Source organism: Argentina silus, assembly GCF_951799395.1.
Source record: "Argentina silus genome assembly, chromosome: Y".
Lineage (NCBI taxonomy): Eukaryota > Metazoa > Chordata > Actinopteri > Argentiniformes > Argentinidae > Argentina > Argentina silus.
This window is the reverse complement of record NC_139654.1, coordinates 39,294,385-39,319,960: the sequence shown is the minus strand read 5'-3', so window position 1 is coordinate 39,319,960 and position 25,576 is coordinate 39,294,385. Positions and strand designations below refer to the sequence as shown.

The following is a 25,576-nucleotide window of genomic DNA, read 5'->3' as shown; positions in this document are numbered from 1 at the left end:
AACACATATTTCATCATCGGAGATCTTATCTTAGTGATTCAACTAATATAAGGAAGTTATTCAAGTTGGTTTTAGTGACTTGACACAGATTTTCAGCAATCGTACAGCTAGCTTACCTTAGGTAGCACTCGAACTCGCTCTTATCCGTCTCTCGTTAACAGCGAACTCATAGTGTGTTGTTATAAACTGATTAAAGTATTAATTCAGCATAACATTTCCATTGATCAAATCAATATATCATTCAATCAAGTTTTCAGCGAACGTAGAACTAGCGTCTGTCTCTCGTCAACAAACAACGAGAAGTGCTGCAAGTGTGTTGCTATGAACTGATAAGACAAGAAAGTATTAATATATATAAACAATTCCATTGATCAAATCAATATATCAAGCCAGGTTACCGGTGTGATCTGAGCAGTGTGACAAAAGCCCACAGTTAGCCAAACGTCACCCGCCCACAAAATGGCGCACAAATGGAATGGAGCGCTGCGATTGGCTCTGCTAATGGGCAGTAATGGCGCACTAACGGAATGGGGCGCTGCGATTGGCTCTGCTAATGGAGCTAATAGAAAATGTATCAGCCTTACGTGTTCTGTCTAGCGCCAGCCGGGCCACTTGGTATTGTCAAGAGCCTCCTTGAGACCGAGGATTATTGGAATAATCCCCCTTCTGAAGCTCTGAGTGACATTCCCAGGTGGAAATGCAGGTCGGGAGAGGGCCAGACTTTCGACAGGGGACATAGCAGAGAGGGAGAAAATAGAGATTAGTGTTGGCATGCCAGAGACCACTCAGTACACCAGATGAATTAGTCTGACCCTCTGGTGTCTTTAAACTCAGGATGCCACTACCTACCAGTCAATTAAAAAAAAACAAAGAAACATCAAATCAAATCTACTTAACCACAGAGTTGGAGAGCAGTGTTGGGATTCATTTATTTTTTAAAACATGCACAACGTTAAATTAGCGCCAATAGGCGGGCAAAAATATTTTCGGTTGAGTGGAGATAACGATCATCAGCTAGCAATAGCAAAACATCTTTTCATATACATTTACATTCATGTTTTTAAAATGCTTTTTAACAGCCAATTAGAAGGCTTGATATTAACAGCCAATAAGAGGGCTGTATTTAACAGCCAATCAGAAGGCTCGATATTAACAGCCAATCAGGGGGCTCTATTTAACAGCCAATAATGCTATTATACTGTATTTAACAGCCAATCAGAAGGCTCGATATTACAGCCAATCAGAGGGCTGTATTTAACAGCCAATCAGGGGGCTCTATTTAACAGCCAATCAGAAGGCTCGATATTAACAGCCAATCAGAAGGCTCGATATTAACAGCCAATCAGAAGGCTCGATATTAACAGCCAATCAGAGGGCTGTATTTAACAGCCAATCAGAAGGCTCGATATTACAGCCAATCAGAGGGCTGTATTTAACAGCCAATCAGAAGGCTCGATATTAACAGCCAATCAGAGGGCTGTATTTAACAGCCAATCAGGGGGCTCTATTTAACAGCCAATCAGAAGGCTTGATATTAACAGCCAATCAGAATGCTCGATATTACAGCCAATCAGAGTGCTGTATTTAACAGCCAATCAGGGAGCTGTATTTAACAGCCAATCAGAAGGCTTGATATTAACAGCCAATCAGGGGGCTCTATTTAACAGCCAATCAGAAGGCTCGATATTAAAAGCCAATCAGAGGGCTGTATTTAACAGCCAATCGATATTATCGATATAATATATACCTTACAAAGGACCACCACTGGAACAACTCCAGATGGAACTAAAGCAGTACATGAAACAACTAACTGAGATACATAAAGTTACATATTCACAGGAAAAAGACAAGCAGCCGGAGCCGGAGCCACCCCTGCCCAATCCGATAACTCCAGGAGACCAGGTGTACATCAAAGTCTTCCGGAGGAAGTGGAACGAGCCAAGGAGAGAGGGACCGTACAAGGTAGTGCGAGCCACCCCCACTGCAATACAAGTCCGAGGGAGTCTAACCTGGTACCACTTGAACCACTGCACCAGGGTCCCGAGGCAAGAAGAAAAAGCAAACCAGAGAAGAAGACGAAGGAACGGGTAAGATCGTACAGGAGCACAGAGGAAATGAAGGAACAGGTACAGAGGCTGAACAGGGGCCGGAAATCCAGCCCCCAGCCGAACGGGAAGGACAGTAGAGCCTGGGGGATCCTGGGGAAGTGACTAGTGATATATAAAGTAATAATACTAATCTATATGCTGTCCCAAATAGAACAGGCCCTGCCTAGAGAATTGAGTCAGGAAGTGAAGCAAACACAGGTTGAAACCAAAAGAGATAGGGACAGAGAATATAACGTAAATACATTATGGGAACAGGCAAAGCAAAATTATTGGTATAAATGGGGAGAGTTTACAGCCCAGTCAGTAACAGAAGGAGATTGCCTCATGTGTTGTCCATCACCACTTAAAAAACTACGAGTTGTACCTAACTCACACACATACCAGGCATGTGTACAGTTATATAAAAAGTCCTGTCCCATAGAAGAATCAAAACGACCATATTGTCCAGCCGAATGTTTGGGTATCTTAAGCAACACCAGATACCAACCGTTTTATGATCAAACTTTTAGAGACCAATGCAGAAAAATAGATGTGAGAATAGATGAGAAAAAGAGGGAGATCCCCGGATTCAATTGATTGGAAGCAAAAGTTTGAATGCTTCGACAAACCACTTAACATAACATATGGCACCGCAAACCTGGGGAAATTTAAAGGGGACTGTCACGTCACGTGGCACCCGTTGTACCTTGGAATATGGAACAACCTAGGCCAAAAGTAGCTTATAACCAAGCAATATACGAATGCGACCCGTAAGGTAGTACTAAAGTAGCCCTAACATGTTTGAGACAGAAGAAGAAGTATCCAATGAGAGGCGCAGGATAAAACAAGATAGGCAAAGAAACTGTTCTGGACCACTGGTACTGATATTAGGGGCTCCTGGGGCACCAGGAGGCATACCTCTAATCGATATATATCTTAGCCAGAATGAGCCAGTGGCAGATTACTATTGGGTATGTGGAGAAGGAAGGCTAATGGCGGCATTACCCGCTGATTGGTCAGGAATATGTGCTAGGGTTCGGAATCGGAATAAATATCATGACTTTAAAATACCTCTCCGCACGTTTTAAAGTTTGATCAGTCTAAATAGCTTGAACGCTGTAGGAGGAGTAGCATACCAAAAAATCGGAAGAATTGGAATAATAATGATAAGAAAAAGAAGAATAAGTATGAGCAATAACAATAGTTAGACTCTCTCTGAACCACTCAATATTTGTTGTGAAACAACACAGCACAAGTCTAAAATGCATGTAGGTGACTAGCAAGCTAGCTAGTTCAAGCTAAAGCTAACAATGCTACCATTGCTACTAACTGACAAATAGTCATGCCATTACCCAGATACATTTGTTGACTGTGTCTACTACTGTAAAATGTAATTAAACGTCACATACCCGCTTCGAAGTCGCTCTCCTCCCAACGGGAGCCCTGCAAAAAAGAAAAACAACAACAACAACCTGTCGTAGAAACGGCTGCCCCAGTCCACGCACAGCCAATCCTGAAAAACACGAAGGCATTTTTCAGGCCTTCCTTGCTAATGCTAATGTCGTAGACTTTAAGTTATAATACTTAAAAATAAAATACCGTTAACCAGAGCTGTTGATTCATTCAAAGACTTTATTCCCGCAGAACATGTAGCCGACCCCGTTATCTCCTCAGTCACCTGTCTTTATAGATTTCACACAGGTTAACGCCTTCTATTCAACGTGTTTCTGATTCCTGTCTACATACACCAATAACATTCAAGAACTACATTTCGTCATCAAGTTGTCTAATCAGGCCTTTTGCCTTTTGACTTTGTTTATTACTTAATAGTCTTAGTCTTGAATGTTAGTCTTGGTTGCGATAAAAGTTTCCTCTGCACAGCCTCAGCTTTTAACCCACTAACAAAACGGTCACGGAGTGCATCATTAAGATGTGCACCAAACTCACAATGAGTTGAAAGTTGCTTCAAAGCTACTATGTAATCAGACAGACTCACCGTCTTGTTGATTTTTTTTTTGGAAAACGGAAACGTTCCGCGATGACAAGCGGTTTCGACTTGTAATGCTCACTGAGCGACTCGCTTAGCTCCTCGTAGGTTTGTGTGCTAGGTTTTTCAGGACTGACTAAATTCTTTAAAAGTCTGTAGGCATCCGCTCCGATTACCGACAGAAACACGCTGACCTTTTTGTCAGTGTCCACCTCGTTTGCGATCATCCACTGTTCCAGTCTTTCCAAGTAAGATTCGAAATCTTCCTGTCCTTCTTTGTATTCAGCTAACGCACCAATTTGGAAACTAGCTATCTTGCTAGCTTGTAGTCGCCTTTAGCTACTTAGCTTCCGTTTGCTAGCCTCTTTCTTTCGAGCTACAAAGTTCGTTTATTGCGTTCTACTTGCTGCAAAGTTGTCTCTCGTCACTGGGATCATCTTTCATTAGATATCCCATCCTCGTCGCCAAATTGTAATATATTTAGAGTTATATATATTCACGGTTTCAATAACGGAGACCGAACATTACGTGGATGCTCGTTTACTGATCAATTTTAAGACAGAGTACAGCGCATGTGCACAACAGCTAAGGACTCTTACACAGCCAATAGGGAAAGCCCTTATTAATACATTGGAAACACAAAGTTGTAATAATGCCAATACATTACAGTGACGTATTTTTGTGTACATTAGTGACGTATTTTTGAAAAGTGTTGAAAATACATGTCATGCATCATTATTACAGAATAATTAGTGCTACTGACAATTGTCGTTGCTAGGATTGCGTCTTTCTTGTGCCATTTCCCCAGCAACGTGTGTGTAAGACTAGAGTGGTAGGTTAGAACAGAGCCAAATAAGGTGTAATTAAGCCATTACAACAACAACAATCAAATGACCACACAAACCTGACATCACTGTCCTGCCCTCCCATCAGGCAGAATATCTAGCGTGTGTGTGAGTGTTGTACATAGTCAGAAGGTAGTCCTAGATGATGTACCAGGAAGAACGAAACCCAGATAACAATTCCCAAACCTATCACTAGGTAACATAGAGTAGGCCATTAGAACACAAATCCAATAAGTGTTGTTCAATATGCTTCAGCTGGGTAGTTGAGACCTAATGACTTTGGAGTCTGCTATTGATGTCTGTCAACATGAAATCTGTCAAGAAATCTGCCTTATTTCACTCTATGGGAAATAGAAATAGAAATTCAGTAAAGTGTCTTATTGGTCAATAATGGTCTGTAATGAGAGTTGGTGTCATTACAGATTCACACAAAACAAACTCAAGCAGTAGTCAGTCACCATTTCAAGTTATATTTAATAGTCTAGGACAGTTCAGATTAAAATACATGTTCATCTGGGTTTAAAGGTGAGAGCATAAAACCTCTTCTGATAGAGAGGGACTTCAGAAATGTAATTGGATATAGGGCCATCGCAGATTTTGTCCACAGCCACTCCCATGGCAGTCATAAAAAACAATTCAAAAAAACATTGCTAATGCTTATATGTGAAACACCAAATTTCCTGATTCATGGCTCATTCTGAGAATTGGAATCATATACCAGCTATATACTAACTATGTATAACTTTGGTTTGTGGTCTCACTGAGGTCCAGCTCTCCACCCAGGGCACTGCAGAGGGACACAGCACGCCTCACCGCCCCCCTCTCACCGGGACCAGGTACAGGAGCTGCAGGAGGAGGGCTTTGCTGGAGCTGAGGGGAGACAGAGGAGGGAGCATACATTGTACAATGAGAAATCCTCCTCATCAGAGATCAGTGTGTCTGTCCTTACGCCAGGCGGACTGTGTCTAAGTGGAATAGCTGGTCTAGTCTGGCCTCCTCCACCTCACAGTCTTAGTTAAAGCTAAAGCTAACAATGCTACCACCGTTGCTACTGACGGACTAACAGTCATGCCATTACACAGATGCATTTGTTTACCACGTGTCTACTGTAAAATGTAATTAAACGTGACATACCTGCTTCGAAGTCGCTGTACTCTCAAAAAGAAAACAGGAACAACAACCTGTCGTAGAAATGGCAGTCCGCTATCCATGCACTCCCGCAGCCAAACCTGAAAAACACAGAGGCATTTCTCAGTACCTTTCGTTGCTAATGCTCATGGCTTAGTTATGCTAGCTCTCAGAAAACCAGCGGGTTCTCCTCAATGTAAACATCAACAGAAGTGTGTTGCTGCGTAGCGCTGGATCAACCATTCCATAGAATGCTGCTCATGTTCTATTTCTAGAGGTCACATGGTAACGCATTTTTGAAAAGGCTTTATGATGCATGTCATCTATGATTATTATGAATTATTTTCAAAACTGTGTGTTGCTATGCAACCTTTCAATATAGAACATTAGCAACATTCTATGGAATGTTCAATCCGCTCCAGATAACAACAAACTTGAGTTGATGTTTACATCGACACAAACCAGCTGATTTTCGGAGCAAAACGGGCTGAAAAATGCCTCAGTGTTTTTCAGGTTTCTCTTTGCTGGAGCTGAGGGGAGACAGAGGAGGGAGCGTACATTGTACAATGAGAAATCCTCCTCCCTCCTCCTCATCAGAGATCAGTGTGTCTGTCCTTACGCCAGACGGACTGTGTCTAAGTGGAATAGCTGGTCTAGTCTGGCCTCCTCCACCTCACAGTCTTGTAGGATGAGCTCTGTGCTGTGTCCCTCTGCTCCTATGCTGACAGGTCCACAAAGGAGGAGCAGGAGAAATCCAGCCTGTGCTGCAGAGCCCTGAGCTGCTCTGCTGCTGCCCCCTGCTGGATGTGTGAGGCAGTGCAGCAATGGAGGAACCTCAGCAGCAGCCTCCTGTCAACACTGCAGCAAGGGATACAGGGTCAGCTGTACCTGGTGGAAGACCTCGTTGACGAAGATGATGTTGTCCCGCCAGTCGGACAGCGTGCTGCTGTTGGAGTGGCTCTTCTCTGGCTCGGCAGGCCCGTTGGGCTCCCCCTCCTCTCCAGTCCTTCTCCTTCCCCTGGAGAATTGCACAGAACTTTTTTTTTATAGATTGGAGTGTTACAATTTCTTTAGCTGAGTAGTTTTACTGAGTTAATACCTATGTCTGATCTAAATTTCATGTGAATGGCTGCAATGGAAATATGTTGAATTAAACATTTGTTGAATACTTATTTCCCCCACTGTATATACACACTCACCGAGCACGTTATTAGGAACACTATACTATACTGGGTAGGGCCTCCCTTTGCTCTGAAAACAGCCTCAATTCTTTGTGGCATTGATTCCACAAGATGTTTATAACATTTCTTTGACATTCTGGTCAATGATGACATGATTGCATCACGCAATTGCTGTAGATTTTTCAGGTGCACTTTCAAGCTGTGAATCTCCCGTTCTACCACATCCCAAAGGTGTTCTATTTGATTCAGATCTGGTGGCTGGGAAGGCCACTGAAGAACACAGAACTCATTGTTATGTTTCTGAAACCAGTTTGAGATGACTTTTGCTTTGCGACATGGTGCATTATCATGCTGGAAGTAGCCATTAGAAGATGGGTAAATTGTGGCCATGAAGGCATGCACATGGTCAGCAACAATACTCAAATAGGCTGTGGCATTCAAGCAATATGATTGATTGGTATTAACAGGCCCAAAGAGTGCCAAATAAACATTCCCCACACCATTACACCACCTCCACCATGAGAATGTGTACAGGTGTTCCTAATAAAGTGTTTGTTGAGTGTATATATATAATATATATATATATATATATATTTGTATTTATTATACTACAGCATGTATTATACTTCATCACTTTCATATTTATTTGTGTCTCTGTGTGTGGTTTACATATGTATGTATATATAGTGTGTGATTTTCTCGAATTGTAGGACATCAGCACTTATTACCGTCTACCTTTTTCTAAAATTAATTAATTAAAATTAAAATTAATTGTGATGTTAATATATCACAACACTTACGCATGGCCACTTTATTATGGGGGTTTTACGTCCTGTTATCTCTAATTGTCTTATCACTATGCGTATTACTAATTTATTACATGTCCCCAGCATTTTCTTTTTATCTTAAAATTGTTATTATCTATTTATATAGGCAGGCCTATATTTGCACTTTCGCCCACGTAGCACTTCATCTCCTAAAGACCATTTGGGAAGACGTGATATGTGCACCCTAAGATATCTAAGTGTCATTTCGATGAGGTCTGTAGCTGAGGCCATAAAGCACAGCAAACAAATAATCATGTGTTTAAATATCCTTGTCGTTTTGAAAAATTACCATTGTCACCTGCACAGGAATGCCATGCGGCCAACATTGAAGAAATGTGCTTCTCGAATCTGTCATTAACACTGTTTTCCACACGCTTTTTTCATTGCATTGCCATAATATCAGTTGGTCATTGATGCCTCACGAATAACGACAATGCGTCGAAAATTAAAGAAATGTAAACATGAATTATGTCATTACTGTCGAAGCATCGAAAAGCTGTATGCGTAAAGGCGTCTCACAGTGGCTTGCCTGAAACAAAAACAAAGGAATTTGTAGCGCCCCTTTGCTGGTCTGGGCAATTAATAGGGGTGGCTAACCTGAATTCTTTAAATAAAATGTTATCTCTAACTATTATTGTATTTTTACTTTGTCTGTTCACATTAACACAGTCCCACCAATTACTTGTCTTTTGTTATTTTATTCAAATCAGTCCTCTTTCATTTATATTAAATCCCCAAAATAGAGTACATGAAATGAAATACAATAACTCTTAACATGCACATACAAATATCCAAATGTAAATGGTAAACACTGTAAACCTCAATGAAAAGAAATAAAACCTATTCTAAAGCCGGCAATGATAACTACGACAACAATACCAAAGTCCAGTGCGTTGCAGGCCTGGCGCGTGTAGCTTGCGTGCGTTGTAGCTCACCTAAAATGGCGGCTCCTTCACTCTCACGAGCTAGACGACAAAAACCAAACTCCCAGTTCCTTAAGCCGGCAGCCTCGCGAAGCTCCTTTCTCGGCAACCGGGGTAGTTTTCTCAAACGGCAGGAATCTTTGGTGCCACTGTCTCTCCCGGTGGCTATCGACGTTTTGAACTCCCGTGTTGGTCGAACACACAGCCCATAAGCCTCCGAAGAAAAACTAGCTCTCTCACTGTAGGCTAGGCTAAGCCAGGTGGTTGACCGTCGGAACGGTTACTCCTCTGCAGAGAAATTGTTCCAAAACAGGTCATACGCCGAACGTAATAACTTATAAGATGCACGGGTTGTGCACTCGCATTATTACCTTGTTCTAAACACAGAAATAAGTGGGCTACCTATTTCCACAATATTAACCAGCACAGCAGCATATTCCATGCGTTCTCTTCGTTCGCCATCCCGAATCTAACTTCTCCTTCTCATCCACCTGACACCTGACCTTCATCTCACTTTTTCATTGGCTCATGAAAATAAACAAAATGCACAAACTTTACATTTGAATCTTTTCTCACAGAAATCAAAAATAAATTCCTTTACAATATTGCCAGCATTGTGAACACAGTATTTAAGAAAACAAAATACATTTTACATCAGGTAAATAATTCAATACATGAACTTAACCCATGAAACTCTATTCAATATCAAACATAGTAATAGTTTTACCCTTTTTAAGTCCTATGAATTCTATTAATGAACTTATTCTATTTATACTATTTATTAGTTCCTATTTATTAATCAAAGAACTTTTAATAGTTAGGCCTAATTTTCCATAGGGCTACAAATTGGAGACACATGTGCTTACAGGGGCGTCGAACCGGCGGCTCCCCTTGATGGAGCAAAGTTGTTACATTGACAAAGACAAGCTCCGCGCTCATGGGCAATTTATAGGGGGCAACTGTGCTGCGAGTATCTAAGCAGTCGTATTGACTGGATGAAATGCAATGTTTCAAACAGATCTGATGAATTCACCTGCTTTGAAAAAGTGTGCGTCAGGGAGTGCTTTTGACACGAAGCAAAAATCTACAGTCAAGCGTCCTTCAGCAGACAGCCTTGTGTTCTTTAGTCATGAGACTTGTCAAAACGGCAGAAAAAAATGGTCACAAACGAAATATTGTTTCTACACTTAAAATGAACAAAGAAAAAATGAGCTAGCCTGATATAACTCATGTTCATGACGATGCAAATGTAAAGAGATTTCGAACTGTTCTGTTGCACACGTTGTGACTCATTTTATTTTTCTACAAGAATCATTTACCATGACGGGAATCGAACCCGGGCCGCCCTGCGTTAAAAGGCAGATTCCTATCCGCTAGACCATTTGGGAAGACTTGATATGTACACCCTAAGATATCTAAGTGTCACTTCGATGAGGTCTGTAGCTGAGGCCATAGAGCATACCAAACAAATAATCAGGTGTTTAAATATCCTTGTCGTTTTGAAAAATGATTGAAGAAATGTGCTTCTCAAATCTGTCATTATAGTAAATTTAAAGACAAATACTAGCCTTAGTAATCCCACACCTAGGGGAAAAGGTCACAAGGACACCAGATGGTCCTGGAACATCTCAGAGGGGTGAGATCACTTAGGTGGGGGCTGACTAGGGGGTATGGATGCTTTGAAGTAGAGTGGTATACAGCTGTGTAAACATCATCAGGTGATCTGGGGACAGGATGGATGGGTGATAAACACAGTTGTAAACAGCCAAGACAAAAGGGCTTTAGAAAACAGCCTAGGTCAATTGATCTCTACAGTAGACTGATCGGCGCCAAGCCAAAGGGGGCGTAGCCCCGGCATGACGAAATGTAGTTCTTGAATATTATTGGTGTATGTAAACAGGAAGTAGACGTTTGTTGAATGAAGGTTGTTGACCTATGTGAAGTCTATAAAAAGACAGGTAACGGAAGTGAAAAGTGTTTTCAACTTTGCAAACCTGACCCGGCTTTGTTCTCTGTGAATAAAGTCTCTGAATGAATCAACAGCTCTGGTTAACGGTATGTTATTTCAAAATACCATGATTTAAATTCCACTACATATTTGGCGTCACGAACAGGATGGATAAATAAGGCTCGCATCGTGAACTATCGTTGAGAAGGGGACCGGACAATTTATACAAATTTAATGAGCTCAAAAACAAAGTAAGCAGAATTCGTGCTTTTAGTATAGAAAATTTGTATAGATCGCCCTGGACCTTTGGCCTCCGCGGTGGAACACGTACATGAGTCTTACCCATAAAGACATAGACACATAGACATAATTATACCAATATAGACACATACTCATTCATACATTGTCATACATACAACCACATTCTCAAACACATATACATACATGCAAGTACATAAGTTGTTGGTTATATCTATATTTGATTCCCAAGGTGTAAGACACCAATTGTGATTAGGATATCTCAAGTTGAGTCCAAAGTGGTTGCCTAACATATTTCTTTAATTATACAGTAGAATCCTAGATAACCAATAATACAATATTGTTCTCTTTTGAAAAATTACAGAAAAGAGTGAAAAGTAAGACATTTTACAATAACCCTAAAAAATAATTACTGCAAAAGGAAAAATGGAGAAAGGGATTACCCTGGTAACTCCAGTAGAAATATTAGAGAATAAAAACCCTCTTTTAAATAACCAAATAAAAGAGCTGTCAGAAAAATGGGAAAAACTAACCAGTAAGAATTACTGTGGCCAAAAGAAGGGACATTTGATGTTGCAGTGGGTAAGGAAATGGGAACACTGATAAGAAACCCCAAAACTCGAGTAAAGTCAAGAAAGAGAGAAATAGATATGTTAAAATTGTTCAAAACAGAAGGAGAAGCAATGTTAAAAGAAGAGAAGGGAAGTGAAGTGAGAAGGGGATCTAGAAGCCCCATAGAGCTGGATTGTTATGCAAAATTAGAAAAAGGTGTGTGGAGGTCAGAGTCAAGGCAAGAGAAGAGGACTAAACCATTGGAAGCCGGAGTAAGAGAGAAATATTAGGAGAAGACATGAGGAAAGATCCAGGAATACTGAACGAGAGTTGAGGAATAGGGAAAAGATAGGTCACCCAGATAGATATCATTGCCCCATCCTGATAAAAGGAAATCAAGGACACTATGTGCCCTGGGGTATGCAGGATGTGCAGGGAATAGTTAGCGGATTACTTAACATACATGATGGAGCAGGTAAAGGGATTAGAAGCCTTGAGGAAGAGACTGCAGGGAAACTGCTGGCGGTGGGAGACCTCATAGCCCTGTTGGCCAAGGTACTGGGGGAGGCAAAGATGGAAGACGTTCTCATAAGCTGTGGACTGAAAGAAGCAAAGGACAATACCAGAGCCGATGGGATGTCATTTGACCAGACCAGAAATGAGAGGTGGACAACCCTGAGAGAAGAATATCCACAAAGGATGGATATTAAGACCCTGAAGGGAGACCCACTGGGAGAGACTGAGGATCCTGCCACATACCTGCACCAGCAACCAAAGAAGTGGAAACTAGAGACTGAAGTAGACCCAGAGGGAGACCCACTGATGACAACTCTGTTCAGAACCGCAGTGGTAGATGCCATGTCCCCTCCGGTGAAAAGCAGGTTAGAGGATGTGGTGGGACTCACGTCCAAAACACACAAGGATGAGTCAAGGCTAAAGGAGCAAGAAAAGGGGGACCAGAGAAGGTTAACACAGCTCCAGCTGGGGGAACTCACAAAACGAAAACAAGGCGTAATGGGCGCCGAAACCAAGAAACCAGTTCCATACAGAGCCATACCAGAACCACTTCCAGTGCTGAGACCTCAGGGACAAGAGCAACCCACCGTACTTGTAGTTCAGGTGCATACGCAGCAGCCCCAGCAGTTTAAGCCAGGGAAGGGCAGAAAGAGACCCCAAGGACGGTTCCAAAGAACAAACCCAAAAGGTCCATCTGACATGTGCTGGACATTTCCAAAGGGATTGTACTAATCCGAAATCGAGGGAGAATAGTAAACAGGGCTATAGTCAGCAACAGCAGAGGCCTCCACAAGGACCGGCCAATCCATATAGGGGACTAAATTATGGTTACTAGCTTCCAGTATTAACCACAGAAGCTGATCAAGAACCAATGCTGTAGGTTCAAATAGAAGATAGGAGATAGAGCCACAACCCTGCCCATACTGATCTCTGACCGGACTCCGGTGAATCTCTTGGGGAGGGATGCAATATGCATGCTGGGGATGAAAATATGGTGTTCCCCAGAAGGTGTATATGTAGATAATATGGTAATAAAGATACAAGAAATACCAATAACTGCAAGCGCAAATGTTTACTGGTTAAGGGAAATAAATTATGAAATAGAGCAAAATTGGTTAAGATGGAGAAAATGTATTGAAGCCCAATTGCCAGATGCAAGGAGACCACGATTTGACTTAAATTGCAACTCCTGCCAAGAACAAATCTGGCAGGAGCAAACCAAAAATCTGGTTGTCCCATTAATGTCACAATATATTATAGGGGAAAACAGGGAGCAGCTATACAAATAGATGAATTAGAATTCGTACAAAAGTGGTATAATAGACCTAATGCTGCTCATCATGGGTCATAAATGGTAAATAAAGGGTATAGAGCAAGAGTCTTGGGACCAATGATGAGAACCACATTAAAAAGTATTTGGAAAGAAACAAGTAACCCATTGGTAAAACATTTTGCGGATAAGGAATTCATAAAAAATAATATATACCACAGGAAGTAGCCATATTGGTTGAACAACAGGTTCAGATGAAAGAAAAGTCAGATAATCAATTAAATAGAACCAATAACGCAACTAGAGGATATGATACGCATGCATCGGATTGCAGGGCCATTTGAGCAATCCATGTGGCTCTGAAGGGGGGCAAAGGTGGACTCTACAGGATTGTGGAGATCATATGAGGGTACTATAGTAGCGCCTACTGGGCTACTGGGGATTTTTGATCACTGGTGCGCATGGTTTTGACCATTGCGCAAGGGGGGAAGTTGTGAGAAAGATAAAAATCCAAGGGTATTGGGCACCCTATGTACAGGCAATGGTAGAAAATGCATTTAAACTTATAGGTTAATTTATTAAAAACATTTAAATTACAAATTTGGTAATGGAATATGGAGACATGATAAAAAAGGTAATTGGGAAGAGATACATGCTTGTTGATATAGATAGATTCAGAAGATGGGCAGAAGCAGGGAACAGGGGTTAAATTTCTAACAAGAGAAGAAATACCCAGATTTGGAATAACTAATGAGATTAGCTCAGATAATGGTGCAGTATTTATTCAGAAAACTGTGAAACAAGTCATACAGCAGTTAAGAATAATGCAAAGATTGGGTTGTGTCTACCATTCACAATCACAAGGAATGGTAGAATGAATAAATGGTACCCTCAAAACAAAGCTGAATAAGATATGTGCCAGCGCAAAGCTTAATTGTGTAAATGGCTTGCCACTTGTATTAATGAACTATCGCATGCAGACTAACAGAAACACGAATTTAACACCGCATGAAATGCTTACGGGTCGACCCATGCCATTGCCATGCAACAATAAGAGGACCTTACAAAGGACCACCGCTTGAACAACGCCAGATAGAATTGATACAATATATGAATTGATTAACTGAGATACACAAAGTTATATGTTCACAGGAAAAAGACAAGCAGCTGGAGCCGGAGACACCCCTGCCCAATCCGAGAACTCCAGGAGACCAGGTGTACATCAAAGTCTTCAGAAGGAAGTGGAACGAGCCAAGGAGAGAGGGACTGTAGTGAGAGCCACCCCCACTGCAATACAAGATCGAGGGAGCCTAACCTGGTACCACTAGAACCACAGCACCAGGGTCCCGAGGCAAGAACTCAGGCAAACCAGAGAAGAAGACAAAGGAATGGGTGAGATTGTACAGGAGCACAGAAGGAATGAGGGCACAGACTTTGGGAAATTAGACTGGTTTGACAACATCCTAGGATCATGGGGAGGAATGTTGGCGAAAATGGGAATAATGGTTGTGATAGTGATTGTAGTGTTAGGACTGTTATTTTGTTGTATAATGCCTGTTTTGAGATCCTTTTTTATACAGAGCACAATTAAGCAGATGAGTGTAACCAGAGGGATAGCTCCAATGGCACTCAACAGAATGGGAGGCCAACTAGACCTATATCCTGTTCTCGACTGGGGAGGCAGCAGTGAGTCTTCTGCCCCCTCATCCGATGATTACGAGATCGTCTACACTCCCAGCCAGGACTAGCCAGCGCTAACAGCTACACCTACATGGGAGAAGCATTGCTACAATCCTCAAGAAAGACGAAACCCTGGCCATACAAGGACTATATTCCCTTTGGGAATATTGACAATTTGAATGGACATTGACGTGTTTTAAAGTCTTATGTGTGACAATTATTGTGTGTAGTACTGATAGAATGACCATGTTGAATGTATGCATAGAGACACAATGGGATGGCTATGGATCAGAGACAGGGGATGGTCCCCTGTGTTGGACATAAAGTCCCATTATAGGTTGATGTGTTGTGTGTTGTTTTATTTTTATTAACAATTTGTGTAATCATTTATATGTAGTTTAGTTGTTGCTCATGGGGACGGGTGCTCGTTTGCAGACCTGTAAAGTGGTTGCTCAATGATTGGATATGGTGAGAACCGTGGGGGAATTTTCCCTAATGAAAGAATGGGTTTTTCGCCCCCACCTGTAAAGGAGGCGTGTCCCCAGGAGCTAATAGAATGTCATGCTGTTGATGTCATACAGGTTATGTTTACTTCTGTGAGTCGCCTATGTATGTTGTCTTGAATTCACTTATATGTTTTATTGCTGTGTCATTGATGTGGGACTATTAAGTCCCAAAGGGGGGAATATATAGTAAATATAAAGACAAATACTAGCCTTAGTAATCCCACACCTAGGGGAAAAGGTCACAAGGACACCAGATGGTCCTGGAACATCTCAGAGGGGTGAGATCACTTAGGTGGGGGCTGACTAGGGGGTATGGATGCTTTGAAGTAGAGTGGTATACAGCTGTGTAAACATCATCAGGTGATCTGGGGACAGGATGGATGGGTGATAAACACAGTTGTAAACAGCCAAGACAAAAGGGCTTTAGAAAACAGCCTAGATCAATTGATCTCTACAGTAGACTGATCGGCGCCAAGCCAAAGGGGGCGTAGCCCCGGGATGACGAAATGTAGTTCTTGAATATTATTGGTGTATGTAAACAGGAAGTAGACGTTTGTTGAATGAAGGTTGTTGACCTATGTGAAGTCTATAAAAAGACAGGTAACGGAAGTGAAAAGTGTGTTCAACTTTGCAAACCTGACCCGGCTTTGTTCTCTGTGAATAAAGTCTCTGAATGAATCAACAGCTCTGGTTAACGGTATGTTATTTCAAAATACCATGATTTAAATTCCACTACATCATTAACGACTGTTTTCCACACGCTTTTTTCATTGCATTGCCAGATAATCAATTGGTCATTGATGCGTCACGAATAACGACAATGCGTCGAAAATTAAAGAAATGTAAACATGAATTATGTCATTACTGTCTAAGCATCACAAAGCTGTATGCGTAAAGGCGTCAGGAAGACATTCTCGAGACTGCACCTGTAGTGTGTTCACTGTATGTCCACAGGAGTGTAAAGAGGATCAGGCTGCCCTGATGATGGAGGCAGCAGGACCGGCAGCTTTCGCAGCCTACACCCCACTCCCACAGAGGACATCAAGACGGGCCAGGCACACGAGAGAGAGGGCCAGAATGGCTAAAGAAAGAAAGGAAGAGAAGGAGGGTTGGAGGAGGGAGATGGAGGAGAGAGTGGAAGAGGTGGAGGGAGCCCAAAACCTTCTGCATAAGGTGAAGGAGCACACCGATGCAGAGAAGGAGAGGCTGAAGGAGGAGAGAGAGAGGGTGGACAAGGACAGAGAAATGGTGGACAAGGACAGAGAAATGGTGGAGAGGAAGAGGAAGATAGTCAACCATCTTAAAGATAATATGGAGAGGAAGAGGAAAGTGTTGGATAGAGACACTGAGAAAGTGAATGAATGCAATGCAATACTCAGTCGCATTCAAAAGACGCAGGAAAATAACAAAAAGGATTTGGAGGAGAGGATTGTCCAGTTGGAAATAAAGGCGAAAGAGGTGGAGGAGGTGGAGAAAGTGACAAAGGAGATGGAGGAGACTTTCCAGAGGGAGATGGAAAAAACAAGAAATGAGATGAAGAGGAGAGAGAAGGAGGTGGAGGAGAGAGAGAGGGTGGTGCAGGAGAGAGAGAAGGAGGTAAAGAAGAGCGAAGAGAGATTAAAGATGAGTGAGAAGGAGACCGAAACAATGGGGGTGATGAAGAGAAGGGTAGAAGAGGTCGACAGAGAGATGGAGAGAATCCTAGAGGAGAAAGAAATGGAGGTGAAACAAGTGAAAGAGAGGATGGAGGTGATGAAATGGGCAGAGGAGGAGAGAGAAAAAGACAGGAATGAGAAGAAGAAAGAAAAGGATATTGAATGGATGAGAAAGGAGTTGGAGGTGATGAAGAGAGTAGAGGAGGTGGAGAGAGAGAAGGAGAAAATCCTGGAGGAGAAAGAATGCGACGTTAAACGTGTGAGAGAAGAGATGGATGTGATGATAAAGAATATGGTGGAAAGGAGGGAGAGGGAAGTGAAAGAGGAGATGAGGATGAAGACAGAGATGGAGAGAGAGAGGGAGAAGATTGAAAAGGAGAAAGAAAAGGTTATTGAATGGATGAGAAAGGAGATGGAGGCGGGTATGAAGAGAGAAGAAGAGATGGAGAGAGAGATGGAGAGAATCCTGGAGGAGAAAGAAAGGGAGGTGAAACAAGTGAAAGAGAGGATGGAGGTGATGAAATGGGCAGAGGAGGAGAGAGAGAGAAACAGGAGTGAGAAGGAGAAAGAAAAGGATTTTGAATGGATGAGAAAGGAGTTGGAGGCGATGAAGAGAGTCGAAGATATGGAGAGAGAGATGGAGAGAATCTTGGAGGAGAAAGAATGTGACGTTAAACACGTGAGAGAAGAGATGGATGTGATAAAGAATATGTTGGAAAGGAGGGAGAGTGAAGTGGAAGAGGAGATGAGAAAGATTACAGAAGATGTCGTGAAGTGGATGAAGACAGAGATGGAGAGGGAGATGGAGAAGATTGAGAAGGAGAAAGAAAACGATATTGAAGGGATGAGAAAGGAGATGGAGGCGGGTATGAAGACAGTAGAAGAGATGGAGAGAATCCTGGAGGAGAAAGAAATGGAGGTGAAACAAGTGAAAAAGAGGATGGATGTGATGAAATGGGCAGAGGAGGAGAGAGAGAGAGACAGGAGTGAGAAGGAGAAAGAAAAGGATTTTGAATGGATGAGAAAGGAGTTGGAGGCGATGAAGAGAGTAGAGGAGGCCGAGAAAGAGATGGAGAGAATCCTGGAGGAGAAAGAAATGGAGGTGAAACAAGTGAAAGAGAGGATGGAGGTGATGAAATGGGCAGAGGAGGAGAGACAGAGAAACAGGAATGAACAGGAGAAAGAAAAGGATATTGAATGGGTGAAAAAGGAGTTGGAGGCAATGAAGAGAGTAGAAGTGGTCGAGAAAGAGATGGAGAAAATCCTGAAGGAGAAAGAAGATGACGTTAAACGCATGAGAGAAGAGATGGATGGGATGATAAATAATATGGTGGAAAGGAGGGAGAGGGAAGTGAAAGAGTTGATGACAAAGATTACAGAAGATGTCGTGAAGAGGATGAAGACAGAAATGGAGAGAGAGAAGGAGAAGACTGAAAAGAAAAGAGTAATGGCGGCGAACCTGGAGTTTGCCAGAGAGAGCATGGAGAGGGCTTTCCATAAAGGGAAACAAAATACAGGTATGCCCTCCATTATCTGCTTACAGTGCATTCTAAGCATGATCCTTTTGGCTTCTCAAATCACCTCAAAATAATTTAGATTTTATCTATACAAATGATAAGACAATTTTTCTCTTTCAGATATTTCAACACAGAGACAATTCTGGAAATCCACAACTATCCCAAACTTACTACCACAATAACTACCCTGCATACTACCACTATAACTACACTTGCCGTTTCAATTCTCTTTCATTAAAGTCATATTCAAAGGCAAACTGTGTGTCATGTTTGAAATGCTGTATTTTACAAGTTGCATAGCTGTAAACTATGTTGAGTGATGATGAGTTTAGGAAGAAAAGGTATGTAAAAAATGAATACTCCTGCACACACGATTGTTACCTCTGCTTATTTATTGTGTCGACGTTTCGGTTTATGACCTTTATCAAAACATTTTTATCTGTGAGGTCTGTATTCCTAACACCACAAAAAGACAAAGTGGTGGTGTTTGTGTTTTTTACATTTACAAGTTGAGGAAGAAAAAACATGGCACATGTATGCACATGGGTTAGATTAGAAACAATCTGGGTAAACCTTAATTTGAAGAGGTATGCATGAGGTCTGTTATGTTTTTCTCTATATGCCATAATATTGATTACAATGATCAACATATTTGTACCCTGAAAAGAACCCAAACTGAACAAGTTCCCCATTATAAGTACCTGGGCATTTACATAGATGATACACTTTTAAAATACATGTTGAAAAAGTGATCAAGAGTTTGTGAGTTAGACTTGTACTTGTTTTGTAAAGAAATGTCTTGCTTCACCTTTGATAATAGGAGGAAGATTGTCTTGGCAATGCTCCTCCCTGTCCGTGATTATGGTGACACAATTTAAAATCACACGACAGCCTCAATTCTTAAACCACTAGACCCGATTTATCACTCTGCTCTGCAGTTCATTTGTAGGCATGTTTTCTGTACCCACCATTGTCTTTTGTATCAGTCTGTGGGTTGGGATTCTTTGACGTTGAGAAGGGCTTATCATTGGATTTCATCTGTATATGAAGCAGTTCTTTTAAAACTCCCATTTTACCTCACATCATTGCTTTTATGGCGACTTAGTGGCGATCAAACTTGCAGCTTGTTACTATTTAATGTGCTACAAGTGATTACAGAATTGAGAAGAACTTTTTAGCTGCTGTGCTCCTCAGATATGGAATGATCTTCAGGCTAGACTGAGGTTGGAGCACTTGGTCCCTTACACTTGTACCATCATCTGCTTTTTAGTGGACAATATATGCAATAAATACCTTTTTTACACAAACATCTTGAATCAGAATGGGTCAGCCCTAGCCTCTTACACAAACAGGGTCACAGTCAATGGGTACAAAACTGGAGCAAACGTGTGTATACCAAGATACTGTACCTCGACTCCTTTCCATTCCAAAAGAAATGTGTCCCTTTCCCTTCACTCAAATGTTGTGGATGACATGTACATAAAGCTACACACTGGTGCAGGTGTGATGTTATGAGAGCTTTAGCATTTAGCATTTCCTGTGTCCAGGCGTTCTATTCACTTCTAATAGGACAAATGAAGGTACACTTGCCTCATAAGGCTCATTCTTGTTTCATTTGTCCTATTAGCTCCTACTGACCTCACTTTACACAGACACAGAGGAGGAGAGACTCAGACTCATTAGAAGTTTATTACTGGATCAGTTTACAAAACAAAACAAAACTGCATGGAGCGTACAGTACAGCAGCGCTTGGAGTACCAGACATGAACACACACCTCACATGCACACACACATCGGAGCTGTCACAGTGGTATACCTTGGATCACACACAGACACACACACACACACACACACACACACACACACACACACACACACACACACACACACACACACACACACACACACACACACACACACACACACTCACTCTCTCTCAGGGCTGCATGCGGATAGCTCCATCCAGTTTGATGACCTCTCCATTGATCATGGGGTTCTCAGCCAGTGATGTCACCAGGTGGGAAAACTCTGCAGGGTCTCCCAGGCGCGAGGGGAAGAGCACTTGGCGGGCCAGGAATGAACGCACCTTCTCAGGTTAACCCGCCAGGAGAGGAGTGGAGAACAGAACCTAAGGAGAGGGAGAGAGAGGTTGTCTGATATGGAGAGGAAGGGGGGGGGGAGGAGTGTGTGAAAGAGTGCGTATGTATGTGTGTGTGTTTACTGACTGGGTGCGATGGTGACCACACAGATGTCCATGGGTGCCAGGTCTCGGGCGATGGGTAGAGTCAGCCCAACAATACCCCCCTTAGAGGCTGAATACGCAGCCTGACCCACCTACAGAGAGAGAGAGTGAGAGTGAAGGAAGGGGCTGTTGAGACAGTGTTTGTGTGTGTGTGTGTGTGTGTGTGTGTGTGTGTGTGTGTGTGTGTGTGTGTGTGTGTGTGTGTGTGTGTGTGTGTGTGCGTGCGTGCATGGTGCAATGGAGGTCTTGGCGATCTGTTGGTTCTTGTGTGTGATTGGCTGACGGTACTGCAGCATGTTGACCTCTTCCTCACTGCAGGGTCTACTACAGTTGGAGCAGTCAGAGAGCACAGCCTGGGCCCCTGCAACCAAACATACACCCTGAAATATGGTTTGGACAAAGGATCCCAATGTCAAGATAATATTGCTGTAGGGAAGCTACTCTATGACACAATACCATGTGGAAATGTCAATGATTTTCTAAAGATGAGTGGATAGTGGATAGTGGATAGTGGATAGTGGATAGTGCCTGGTGGGGTCGCAGACTTCAGGCAGATTGTTGACCTAATACGAAACATTAGTACTTTATTTGGACATTATATGATACTTTTGAAGCCCTGAAATAGTGGGAGTATGTTTACAAATGTTTTTTTAAAGTTGAGAATCTCTACTTTGACCCCATAATATTTGTTTGATTTCAAATCCAAGTGTAGAGCTAAAAGAACAGAAAATGCTTCCTCTTTCCAATACTTATGAAGAGCACTGTATTCATGTTAATCAGTTGCTTCATTACTGTAATATGTGATGTGTTTTGAACTAGTATTTTGAAATACTGTTTTTAGGAGCCAATGATATAAAACAAGTGCATACATGTAAAGAACATAACACATTTTTAGAGGAGTTCAAATATGTAAAATTCAGTATTACTCGAAAGAAAATATTTGCCCAAAAATATTTGCCCCATAGTCCTTCTTGAATCAATGGGTCTGCAAACTATTAAAACCCGATAGGGATCAAACAGGCAGCAACTATTAGCAGGATGTTAAGATAAAGGCCGACAATAACATCACTGAGTGTTGCCCTCTGCGCAGGGATCCCCTTTCAATCATTCACTAGCCATGGCTTCAACTTCACCTCTCACATACTCTTTCGCCTGTGTTTCATGATCTGAAACACAGGTGTCATGACGGGATAAAATAATCACTTCAGCAGACGTGTCCGGGGTTACTCAGAAGAAGCGATTGAACCTGTAAAGATGGGTTACCTTCCGTACTTCTCCACCGAGACATGAACTCTCCTTGCCTTACTCATCACTCTGATCGTAGTGTAAGAAGTTTTAATAAAAAATATTATTTGTTAGTTAGTTAGTTGTGATAATACATACAAATGATAGTATTGATAATTACAGTTATCTAACAGTTTCAATGATACCTATGACTTGATCGTTTTGCTTTTGTTTCAAGTCAGATTGTTGATTTATATTTGTTCTGACCAGGTATGGATACTGGCCATATGGAATATTAAAAAAACTAGGCATTCCTGGTCCTAAACCCATCCCTTTCCTCGGGACGATAATGGGATATAAGAAGGTTTGTAGAGATTAAGCCCATAAACAACAACATTGTAGACTCATCCATGATGTGTGTTGTTGTGGTGAAAGCCATGGGAGCTGAATATGAATTGTTTTACCCAGAAAAATGGGCAATAAAGCTTTTGAACGAAAACGAAAAGAGAGGAGTGGGAGCCGGTCTGTAGTGGAAAAGGGCCATCATAGACTAAGCCATAATTCAGGTTTATGACAAGCATTTATGAACTGGCTATTTTTTTGTTTAGTTTTTTTGTTCCCAGGGTGGTTTCACCAATTTTGATTCCAGAAATATGGGAATCTGTGGGGGTGAGTCTGCTAAACTGATCCTGGTTATTGTTAACTATGATGGATATATATATCTCTCAGTGTCTACAGTATACACTCTTAAACCTGGCGGACACTGTGCGATTTTCACAAACACAGACGATCCAACCGACGAAATGGTCTCATACACCAAGACAAATGATCTGTCTTGATGCAAGTACACTGCCCAAGCAACAATTTCATGCTTCCACATTAATAATTTGAATCTGTTATTGAGCGATTTAAGTTTTAAGCTTTTAAGTATTCTGTAGTATGGTCCCAAACACAACTTGTGCGTTGCCAATGTTTGACAACATCCTGGATTCTCATTGGTTGAGGCTCCTATATTGCCTCTGAGCACGTCTCAAACTGCATGAATAAAGAGGAGCCACGACACGTCAGAATTCAAATCGGAAGTGATTGTGTCTTCCCTCCATGTCATTGAAAGGGCAAAAATGTAATTAAAAAAATAAAGAAAAAAAGGGTTCTAAAAGGATTCTTTGGTTGAATAACTCTTATGGGTTCCATTTGCAGTGCCCTGCGTAAGTAATGGGACAAGCATTTTTTCTTCTTTTGCATTATGCAAATGTCCAAATTAAGCACTCATGTTTAGTATTTGGTCCCCAATCCTTTGTATGCAAAAGTGCAAAAGTCTGTGACCCATTGACCCAACCAGACGCTGGGTATCTTCTCTGGTAATGCTCTGCCAGACCTATATTGTAGCGATTGTTGTTTGTTTTTTTAGGATGTTTTGTCCTCCTCTTCAGCAAATTAAATGCATGTTCTATAGGATTCTATAGGATTCACTTTTTGGCCCTGAATAATTTCCTAGTTGCTATGGCAGTATGTTTTGGGTCATTGTCCTGCTGTATGGTGAAATGCCGTCCAATGAGTTTGGAGCAATTAACTTGTACTTGGACTGACAAGATGTTTCTGAACACTTCCGAATTCATCCTCATCAAAGGAGACGTGAGCCAGTTCCAGTGGAAGCCATACATGCCCAAGGCATAACACCCCCTCCCCCATATTTCACAGATGATGTGGTATGCTGTGAATATTGGGCAGTTCCTTTTTTTCTCCACACTTTCTCCGGTACATGTTTTTCCAGAACTCTGCAGGCTCTTTTAGGTACTTTTTAGCAAACCGTAACCTGGCCAGCCTGTTTTTGTGGCTGAGTAGTGGTTTGCACCTTGCAGTGTAGCCTCTGTAGTTCTGCTGGTGAAGTCTTCTGCGGATGGTAGTCTCTGACTCATTGACGCCTACCTCCTGGAGAGTGTTCCTAATCTATGGGGCAGTTGTTGTTGTTTTTTTGTTTTTTTATTATGGTGAGCATTCTTTGGTTATCCACTGGAAGTCTTCCTTGCCATTTGCGATTTCTTAGCTCACCAGTGCTTTCTTTCCTTTTAATGAAGTTCCAAACTGTTGATGTTGGTAGGTTTAAGGTTTTAATGTTTCATTTTTTTCTGATATTTCAGCATCATAATGGCTTCCCTGACTTTCAATAACATCTCTTTGGTCCTCATGTTGACAAGACACCAATAGCAGACTGCACAAATTATGTGACGGAACACACCTGACGAACACACCTGTCAAGCCAATTGTCCCATCACTTTTGTGTAGCCTGAAATAGGGGGATTATGCATAAAAGTGTTGTAATTTCTGAATGATAAACCAATATGTACACAAATAACATCAAATAAAAGATGAGAATCTCTACGTTCTCATTTCAACTCCAAAAAGAAGAAAAAATGCTTCACTGTCCCATTACTTTCGCACGGTACTGTATAACCTTCTGTGGAAAAGGGTTCTACATGGAACCCAAAAGGTTTCTTCAAAGGGAGAGTGGAAGAAGAACCCTTTTTGGTTCTAGGTAGCACTTTTTTTCTAAGAGTGCAGGATCTGTGATGGGTCTGTCTGTCTCTATCTACGGTATATTCGCTTGAATGCCACAGCCTATTTGAGTATTGTTGCTGACCATGTGCATCCCTTCATGGCCACAATTGACCCATCTTCTAATGGCTACTTCCAGTATGATAATGTCAGCATGATAATGTCACAAAGCAAAAGTTGTCTTAAACTGGTTTCATGAACATGACAATGAGTTCAGTGTTCTTCAGTGGCCTTCCCAGGATCTGAATCCAATAGAACACCTTTGGGATGTGGTAGAACGGGAGATTCACATCTTGAAAGTGAACCTGAAAAATCTGCAGGAATTGAGTGATGCAATCATGTCATCATGGACCAGAATCTCAAAGGAATGTTTCCAACATCTTGTGGAATCAATGCCACGAAGAATTGAGGCTATCTTTGTTTTTGCTGGTCTGTAGGATCTATGATGGCCGTCAGCCCATCCTGTGTATCATGGACACAGCCATGATCAAAACCATCCTCATCAAGGAATGCAACTCCCTTTTCACTAACAGGAGGGTAATACGCTAAATTGAAGTTGTTGTATGGGGAAAAAAACATAAGGGCTCCATAAATAGATAATATCATTGTTATTATAGCATTATTAATAGTAGGTTAATCTTGCAGTTTATAATTATTATTATTTTTCTAGAATA

At 41.7% G+C, this 25,576-nt stretch overlaps 1 pseudogene across 1 annotated transcript in view; it reads left to right on the top strand.

Annotated features, from left to right (window-relative positions):
• The window catches only part of LOC310824114, a 172,663-nt pseudogene that overhangs the window by 120,752 nt on the left and 26,335 nt on the right, over positions 1-25,576 (top strand). The window lies entirely within an intron of this gene.